Here is a 10,115-nt window from a genome sequence, read left to right as displayed (position 1 = left end):
TTTTAGGCTTTGAGATGATTTTGTCTCCACAGTCCACGATTCTGCTTCGACGGTTTTTCTGATTTTGTGCCGCTGAGGGCTGGATAACGCAGGGATCCGTCTAGGGGATGTGCAGTCATTCATAGGTTCCTGTGCCCCAACTTGCATTGCATTGTTGGTACCCATTGAGGAATTTCTGTTTCCTTGGGGTGTAGACACAGATGCTCTTCTTGAATTGAGCGATGCCTTATGTTTGGCTGACGTCCTTTGACGTTGGTGGAGTATCCCGGTTATCTTTATTCGGGTATCTCTTTTGGGTTTTCTGATTTTTGTCGCCTTTGTGTAGGCTGTTATCCGCTGGGGATTCTGTTGTTGATTTTGATTAGCCTCTTCTGTTAGGCGTATCAGCTTGACGTTCAATGATTGGCTAAAAAGCCAAATTCCGCTTGGGGAATTGTTATTGATTTTTTTCTTTTTTTTTTTGGGTTTTCCTTTTTGAAGGAGTGCCTCTTGTGTAGGCGACTGGGGATTTGAAGTTCAGTGTTCGGCTGAGTGCCAGATTCCGCTTGGGGAATACTTATTGATATTTTTGATTTTTCTCTTTTTGCAGGGATGCCTCTGAGTAGGCGATTGGGGAATGAGGGATCTTATGTATCCCAGAGTATTATTTAGGAAGCCTCTGCAGGCTTAGCCTCACTCAACACTTGAGTTGGAGAGCTATCTTCACTGAGGAAGTTTAAGTCCTTTGACTTGGATATTCTGCTTGGGCGATCGTGCTTCCATTGGGGATTTTGACGATCTTGCTTGATAGCTCTTGCTGGGGATTTTGAATCCAAGAGCATGAGTTGAGGTTCCCTCTGGGGAGTATTATTTCTGCGAGCCTCTCCAGGCTCAATTATTCTGTTTACTGAGGAGTATTGTTTCGGCAAGCCTCTCCAGGCTCAGTTATTCTGTACAAACTGATGAGTATTGTTTCGGCAAGCCTCTCCAGGCTCGGTTATTCTGTGCAATCTTTTTGTTGGATTTTCTATATCCTTGCCTTTTTCATTTTCGGCTTTTTCTGTATTTTTCCTTTTCTTCTGATTTGGCTTTTTCTGTATTTTGCCTTTTTTATGTTTTTGGCTTTTGCTGTACAGAAATTAAAAGTGCTAAAGAAATTAAATTCAGTTATTATGAGAGAGTATTATTTCGGCAAGCCTCTCCAGGCTCAGTTATTTTGTAGGAGTATTATTTCGGCAAGCCTCTCCAGGCTCAATTATTCTGTGGGAGTATTGTTTCGGCAAGCCTCTCCAGGCTCAATTATTCTGAGAGTATTCTTTCGGCAAGCCTCTCCAGGCTCAGTTATTCTGAGAGTATTCTTTCGGCAAGCCTCTCCAGGCTCAGTTATTCTGAGAGTATTCTTTCGGCAAGCCTCTCTAGGCTCAGTTATTCTGAGAGTATTCTTTCGGCAAGCCTCTCCAGGCTCAGTTATTCTGTATGACGCTGTTGATTTTCTGAATCTTTGCATTTTGTTTGCTGCTGTCATACACAAGCAATTTTCTATTTTTCTATTTTATGCAATTGCCTCATGATAAGGTCTTTGAATGTGCAACTAATGTGTGTGTGATGCACAAATGCAAGTTTTTATTTTTGCTCATTTATTTAAAAAAGTGAGTGGCTCTCCCTATCCTCTTTTTCTTGGAGGACTTTCTGTCATTGACGCGAGGGAGTATTTTTGTGAGCCTTTATGCAGGAGATTATGGATTTTATAGGAACCCCTCCAATTTTCTTTATTTGACCGATTATTAAAAGAGTTTCGTACAATTTTTGAAACATCAATTTAGAGGCATAATCACATGGTCAAGAGAGAAAAGAAACAAATGGATATTTTATTTGATATTCACAAGTTTTTTTTTTTTTTTTTTTTTTTTTTTTTTTTTTTTTACAGAAAGATATACAGAAGGAAATTTCTGAAGAATGGCTGGCCAAGGTAGGCTATATACATTGGGCTTAACAATTATATCTGTAATTGTTGCTCTTTACGTTCCCCTAATTGCTTCAGCCTGAGCCAGGAGTGTAGATGCTGCAAGACGCTTGCTTCTAGAAGATAATCACTTGAACCGCCTTTCGGTTTTCGATTCAAGCGATCGTTGCTTGCTTTGCTTTTACATCTTATTCTTTTGCCCCTAACTTTTGCCTAGGACGTATCCTAGCGGGGATAATTTTGCCGTTGTTTTGCCTAGTACCCTTGTACTGGCGGGCTTTTTATTTTGCCCTAACTTTTGCCTAGGACGCCTTTTTTGGGTTTTCATCCTAGCAGGCCTATGCAAGCAACGTCTTCAAGCATAGTACTTCTTTACCACGTCAATGTTGACTGGGTATCGAAGTTCTTCTCCGTCCATGTTTGTGAGAATCAATGCTTCTCCTGAGAAGGCTCGTTTTACCACGTATGGTCCTCCGTGATTTGGGGCACACTTTCCGATTTTGCCCTTTTTGAGTTGGTAGTAATTTCTTCATTACCAACTCTCCCTCATGGTAGACTCGAGGGTGGACTTTCTTGTCAAAAGCCTTTTTGATCTTCCTCTGATAGGCTTGACCATGGCATATGGCGTTCAGCCGTTTCTTTTTGATAGGGTTCAACTGGTCATATTGGCTTTGAACCCATTCTGCCTCGGAAAGTTTTGTTTCCATGATTACCCTTAGATAGAGTATCTCGACTTCGATGGGTAGAACTGCCTCCAACCCATAAACGAGTGAGAATGGAGTAGCTCCTGTAAATGGACGTACTGAAGTCCTATAGCCATGAGGAGCGAAGGGTAACATCTCGTGTCAGTCTTTAAATGAGACAACCATCTTTTGCACTATTTTTTGATGTTCTTATTGGTTGCCTCGACTGCCCCATTCATCTTTGGCCGATATGGGGAAGAGTTGTGGTGTTGGATCTTGAATTCTTGGCACAGTTCTTCCACCATTTTGTTGTTCAGATTAGATCCATTATCAGTGATGATTTATTTCTCCATGCTTCCACTAGATTATTCTAAAAACGTTGGGACAAGAGAGAAAAGAAGGAAAGGGTATATTTTTCAAAAGTTTGTGTTTTAGAGGGGATTATTTTTCAAAAATGGTTTTTGTAAGAATGGATGGCCAAGGTAGGCTTATGTGTTTAGGCTTGTTTGATTAAACACTTATGAAGTTAAAAAGTCGTGTTGTGATTTGACAACTTGGATAGCTTCCCTTGAACCTTTCTTTTTGAATTCGGTTCATGGTACCATCATGGATTTATTTTGTTTTTTGATTGTCCTTATTTTTGCCTAAAACACCCTTTTGTGGCGTTTTAGCGGACCTTTGTTTTTGTTTATTTTTGTAACCCTAACTTTTGCCTAGGTCACCCTTTCGTGGGATTCCTAGCGGGTCTTTTGCTCTTATTTTTGCGCAGTCCCCTTTTTGGGTTTCCTGCCGAGCCTTTTTTATTTTAAAGGATTTCTTTTTATCCATGATGGCACTTGTCGAGGCCAAGGGAAGGTGCTCCAAGTCATCACACACACCTCCACATGAAAATGATGTGGGTTTATTATTATTAAGATGATTTTAACCTCATTCATGTTTATTCAAACAGGGTTAAAAATGATGTGGTTTAGAATTTTATTATAAGCAAGAAAAGAAGCAATGAAGAATGATTTTATTATAATCATAGCGGAAACATGTGTCCTTATTTCATCACTGGTATGGGTCCTATTGTTGACCTCTTTTATCTCTCGGCCATGCCCCAAATTCACAGTCTCCAATTTCTCTTGACGAGTTGGAGTAAGCGAGCTTCTCGTTTTAGCAGTCTTTGCAGATCCGGAGAGATGGTTTCCTCATCACTCTCCAACTCAACCCATTCACTTTTGGATCCCGGTCAGAGCGAACAATTACATACATAATTATTTTATTGGTTCTGTTTAGGTTTAGAATTTATTAATGTTAATGGGGAAAGAGAGAAAAGAACAAAAAAGAGAGTAATGTGAAAAATGCCTCTTTATTGATATTTTAAAAAAAACTGTAAAACCCTTATTTACATGAAAAGGTTCTCATGATCTCGGGTACTGATCATGAGTCCCTAAAAGAAAAGAAAAATATGAAGGGGCCCTATCGTGGCTTGCCATTCTCTACTCCTGCTTTGGTAGAGGATTCTTGCTCACGTCGGGTGCTGTCGAATCGAAAGTGACCCACCCAGCATCAATAAGGTCTTGGACCTTATATTTGAGAACTTTACAGTCCTCTGTTGAATGCCCCGATGCCCCCGAATGGTATAGACAATTGTCTTGTGGTTTGTACCAATCGGGGTATGGTGGATCAAATTTCCTCGGTGGGACATAAGCTAGAAGTTGCGCCTCCACTAGCTTCGGCAGGAGGTCGCTATATGTGGTCGGAAGTTTATCAAACTTCCTCACAGGCTTGTATTGCGACTTTCCCGACTTCGAAGTGGAAGAAGATGGAGAAATGGTTACAGCGTTGACTCCTCCCTCTTTCTTCTTCCCGAAGGTCTTCTTAGCTTCGAATGATTGGGAAGGCTTAGCCAGCTTCCCACTTTTAAGTCCTTGTTCCACTCTCTCCCCAATAGTGATGATGTCGGAGAAGAGTGTCGTTGTGTTCCCTATCATTTTATCGTAATAGGGACCAGTCAACGAGTTGATGAATATGGACACCGTCTCCTTATCTGACAGCGGGGGCTCTATCTGTGCCGCCAACTCCCTCCAACGTTGGGCGTACGCCTTGAAAGATTCATCATTATTCTTGCTCAAGGCTTGAAGATCTGACCTATCGGGTGTTAGGTCGATGTTGTATTTGTAGCGCTTGAGAAAGGCGTCGGCCAACTGCCTCCATGTGTGTACTAGATTTCCATCTAGCTGCATATACCAGTTGAGTGCATTTTCAGCCAAGCTCTCTTGAAAGCAGTGGATCAAGAGCTTTTCATTTGTGGCATATGCAGCCATCTTGCGGCAGTACATGGTGAGATGACTTTTGGGGCAAGTCGATCCCACGTACTTTGGGAAATCCGGCACTTTAAATTTAGGAGGGAATTGAATGTCCCTCACTAAGCACATGTCGGCGGCATCTTTGATGTCAAAATCATGCCCCTCCATAGCCCTTAGCCGATCCTCTAGGGCGTGGAATTGTTCTTTTGAAACTTCGGGCTCTTTAATCATGATTCTAGCCCCAATAGGTATGGCATGTGGAGGATCTTCTTCATGCTCTTCCTCCTCTCCCTCATGATGGGACCCATGGTCACTGTGATGAGATCCATGAATGTTATGGTGACGCATGAGTTCCAACATTTGCGCCATCTGCTCTTTGAGCTGTGAAAGCTCGGTCGTGAGCTTCTTGTTTTGTTCCTCTAGCGCTTCCATTTTCTTGATTTTCTTTGCGCGTGTGAGGACAGAGAGATGACCAGCCACTTTCTAAAATGAATGTTTATTCTAATTAGCTTATTTATGATATGAATACACTCTTGATGTGAGCTTGATAATCTTTCATCTTTGAGGCGCTGCCTTTTTAAGATGAAAGTTTATCACCCTCCCTAGGCTATTATCTCTCCACAATGGAGAATCTCAATAGTCACGGGTCTCTTTCACTCACATCGAGAGGGTATTAGTGAACCTATAAATGATGATGAGGATGCATGAGGTATTATTGATAATGATGCCTATGCTCCTTACTTTTATTATATTTTCACACATTGGTTTTTTCTCTCATGTCATGACATTTTCATGCATGGGGATTATTCTTTAGACCTTATCACGAGGTTATTTATTAATGCACAAACAATTGCACATAAGCATTTACACAAACAATTCACTCATCCACGAACAGTCACGAGCGAATCACGAGGTAGGGGTATCCTGCAGAAAAGTGCATATTCAAGGTGGATCTAACTGTTCTCACCGGTCTGAGGCCCCCAAGGTGCCCCCATTATAGGGACCCAATTCCTCTCATCGTAGGTCGATGGAAAGCTCCAACGCACCGTTGGACTCAAGTTCATGGTTATCACCTTGAGTGATGTTTTCCGACAACGGTCTACGGGCACCTATAGACCCATTCGACAACCGGCCGTACTAACATCCACTCCCTATGGTTAATCACTCATGCCCCCGGGTATAGAGGGAACTGTTGTGTGCAAAGGTTTGTGTGCAGTTTTTATTTCAAACAATTGCGTAAATTTAAAAATACAACAGTTATTAAAGCCAAATAGATAAACATGTTATCATACAAGTGAGGGGTAATAAAGTAATTTTTAACTATTATTTGTTAAAAATAATCTGTCACTAAATGGGACTGACTCTCGAAGCTTCCCCAGCGGAGTCGCCATCTGTCGCCACCGGCCCAAACGGGCCTCGGCGGTCGCGAAGACGGTCGAGCTCGCTTTTATTTTAGTTTTGAAAATGTATTGGATTATTAGAATGACTTGTTCTCAAACTGAGACCTTGTCGATCTTATCCAATTTATTTATTAAATGTCTCACCAATCCATGTTAATCCCAAGCGGGACCCTCCATGGATTAGTGGTTTTCGTAGTAAAAGGGTTCGTGGAGTCGCCACCAATGTTTTACTCAAAACATTGGAAAAAGGGATAAGGCAATTGATTTTATAAATCAACTTCGGCCATTACAACCAGAGTTGGGTAAGGGAGTCGGTTACGCGTGGGGAAGGTGTTAGCACCCCACAGCGCCCCTTTCGGGTTCCCTATGACAGATTATTTCTAAAATAACAGTGTAAAATTACTAAATTACCCCTATTTATTCTAAGCAATTATAAATTAACTATCTACATGATGACAGTTTAATATGCACACAGAAAGCAGTAAAAGGAAGGATTTAAGAAGAGAAACCTCTTGAAGCGTGCTTTTATATATTTCGCAAAACTGGGAAGCTTTTTGGCGTTCCCTCGCTCTACAAGCCCGCTCGCTCCCTCCTATAAAAATTTAACTATGGAAATCCGGAGGATTTCCCTTTGACTAGGTTCGATCCTCAAGCAAAATGGCTCGGGGCTCAAGAACTTCGTCGGATCAACTCTCCGAGTGATTTCTAGGGCAGAACACTGCTCAAAAACCCTAGAATACTCAAGGAGAGGGTTGAAACTATGTTCAAAAGTGTGAAATGACGTCCAATTGACGTCATATTTATAGGGAACAGGCCCAATACGGGCTACAGAACCAATACGGCCGTATTGAAATTTTTGAACTTCAATACGGTCGTATTGAAGTTCAATACGGCCGTATTGAAGCTCAAAAATTTCAATACGGCCGTATTGAGTTCACTGCGGCTGTATTGAAGCTTCAATACGGCCGTATTAAGTTTAGTACGGCCGTATTGGGCTTCATTCCCTCCACTTCCTTATTTTAAGCTATTCTAAGACCTCTAGACCTACAGAGAACCCTCCTAGGGCCTTCCAGGAGTCCTTCTGGCTGATCTTCCTTCAGTCTTCGAGAGTCTTCAAGCTTTATTTCCGACCCGGACAATTTTAGGGGTCTACATAGACAAGCTATGCAACTACTACAAAATCTTTGAACATCTCTTTTCATATGAGGCCAAAAGAATTTCTCTTTCAAAAGTGAAAGAGTCTTCTCAATCCCAAAATGCCCCATGAGCCCACCCTCATGCCTCTCCTTTACCAAGAGTTTCCTAATAGATCCTTGGGGAATACAAAGTTTATTTTCTTTAAAAAGAAACCCCTCAGAAATATAGTAACCTTGATAAGGTTGTTGAATACATAAAGAATAAAAGTTAGCAAAATCAAGGTCTTTGAGAACCTAGGATGTTCAACAACACATGTCTTCTTGATAAAGCATCAGCTACTACATTTGTAGAGCCTTTCTTATATTTGATGACATAAGGAAATTGCTCAAGGTACTCAACCCATTTTGCATGCCTCTTATTTAATTTATGTTGACCCTTCAAGTATTTAAGTGATTCATGATCACTATGAATAACAAATTCCTTGGTCACAAGATAATGTTCCCAAGTTTGAAGGGCTCGAACTAAAGCATACAACTCCTTGTCATAGGTAGGGTAGTTCAAGGCAGCCCCATGAAGTTTTTCACTGAAATAGGCTATGGGATGGCCACCTTGTAACAACACTGCTCCTATGCCAAGACCTGAAGCATCACATTCTAGCTCAAAGGTTTTGCTAAAATCAGGGAGAGCTAGAACAGGTGCTTGAGTGAGTTTTTGCTTAAGCTCTTGAAATGCTAAATTATGTTTTTCTTGCCACAAAAAGACCACATCCTTCTTCACCAACTCATTGAGAGGTGAAGCTAATGTAGAGAAGTTAGGAACAAATCTACTATAAAAGCTTGCCAATCCATGGAAGCTCCTAACTTTACTAACATTAGTAGGAATAGGCCACTCTTGAATGGCTTTGATTTTTGCGGGGTCCATATGAACCCCTTTTTTACTCACCACAAACCCTAGGAATATAACATTATCCACACAAAAAGTGCACTTGTCTACATTGGCAAACAAGTGATTGTCTCTAAGAACAAGTAGGACTTGTCTTAGGTGATCCACATGATCACTTAGACTTTGGCTATAGATTAAAATGTCATCAAAATAAACAACTACAAATATACCAATGCAATCCCTAAGGGCATGATTCATTAGCTTCATGAATGTGCTAGGTGCATTAGTAAGCCCAAATGGCATTACCAACCATTCATATAATCCAAACTTAGTCTTAAAAGCAGTCTTCCACTCATCACCTTCCTTGATTCTAATTTGGTGATATCCACTTTTAAGATCTATTTTGGAAAATATGGATGACCCATGCAACTCATCAAGCATGTCATCAAGCCTAGGAATTGGGTGCCTATATTTTATGGTGATGTTGTTGATGGCTCTACAGTCACAACACATCCTCCATTTTCCATCTTTTTTTGGCACCAAGATAACAGGTACAACACAAGGGCTTAGACTCTTTTGAATCCAACCCTTATCCAACAATTCTTGTACTTGCTTATCTATCTCTTTAGTTTCTTGTGGATTTGTCCTATAGGCTGGTCTATTGGGTAGACTAGCCCCAGGCACAAGATCTATTTGATGCTCTATTCCCCTAAAAGGTGGAAGTCCCATAGGGCCTTCACTAGGAAATACATCATCAAATTCTTTTAAATGATTTTTAACTTCCAAGAGGTAGAGAAGTTTCCCAAGAACTTGTGGCAATGCATGTGAGTGTTCCTCTACACATGAGGATATAAGAATATGGTTCAAGTAAGAGAGATGTTTTCTGTAAAGTTTTTGTTTCAAATGTCTCTCCTTGAACTATCTCTAGAGAGGGAACACTAGACTCTCTAGAATCCTCTTGATTGCTAGTTTTTAGAATTTTTTTTCTTTCTTTTTTTGATTTTCTTTCCCTTTCTCTTACTCACGTTTGGTCTTCATTTGTACTTGATCTTCCATCACTTGTGAAGGTGATAGAGGATGAAGCACAAACTTCTTGCCCTTGTGAGTGAAAGTTATTTTATTAGTTAGGCCATCATGGTGTGTTTGCTTATCAAATTGCCATGGCCTACCCAACAAAATATGACAAGCCTCCATGGGAACTACATCACATTTAACTTTATCTTGATAGTTCCCAATGGAAAACTCTACTTCCACTTGTTGGTTAACCACCATATCCCCATCATCATTGAGCCAATGAAGTTGATAAGGTTTGGGATGGGGTGTGGTAGTTAATCCCAACTTCTCAACCATCCTAGTGCTACAACAATTGCACCAAGATCCACTATCCACAATTAGAGAATAAGCTTTGTTGGAAATATTACATCTTGTGTGAAAAATGTTCTCTCTTTGGGATTGTGTATCACTAGGTTGGTTATTGAGGACCCTTCTCATCATAAGAAGTTCCCCATTGTAAGGGTAAGTGACCTCACATGACTCTCCCTCACTTGCTTCTTCTTCATCCTCAGTTGAAGATGGAGAAGTAGTAGCTTCATCTTGGCTACTATAAATGTCTTGGCCCCTTAGTATCATGACCTTTTTATTAGGGCATTGAGAAGAAATGTGGCCTCTCCCAAGACACTTAAAGCACTTTATGTCACTAGATTTGGTTCTAGTGTGTGAGGTGTTTTTCTTTTCTTTTTCTTCTTTTGTTTTACCTTTGTCTAGATTTTTGGAGGAATCA

This window comes from Cajanus cajan, chromosome 7 (assembly GCF_000230855.2).
Source record: "Cajanus cajan strain Asha chromosome 7, NIPB_CcT2T_4, whole genome shotgun sequence".
Taxonomy (NCBI): Eukaryota; Viridiplantae; Streptophyta; class Magnoliopsida; order Fabales; family Fabaceae; genus Cajanus; species Cajanus cajan.
Note: the sequence above shows the minus strand (reverse complement) of the source record.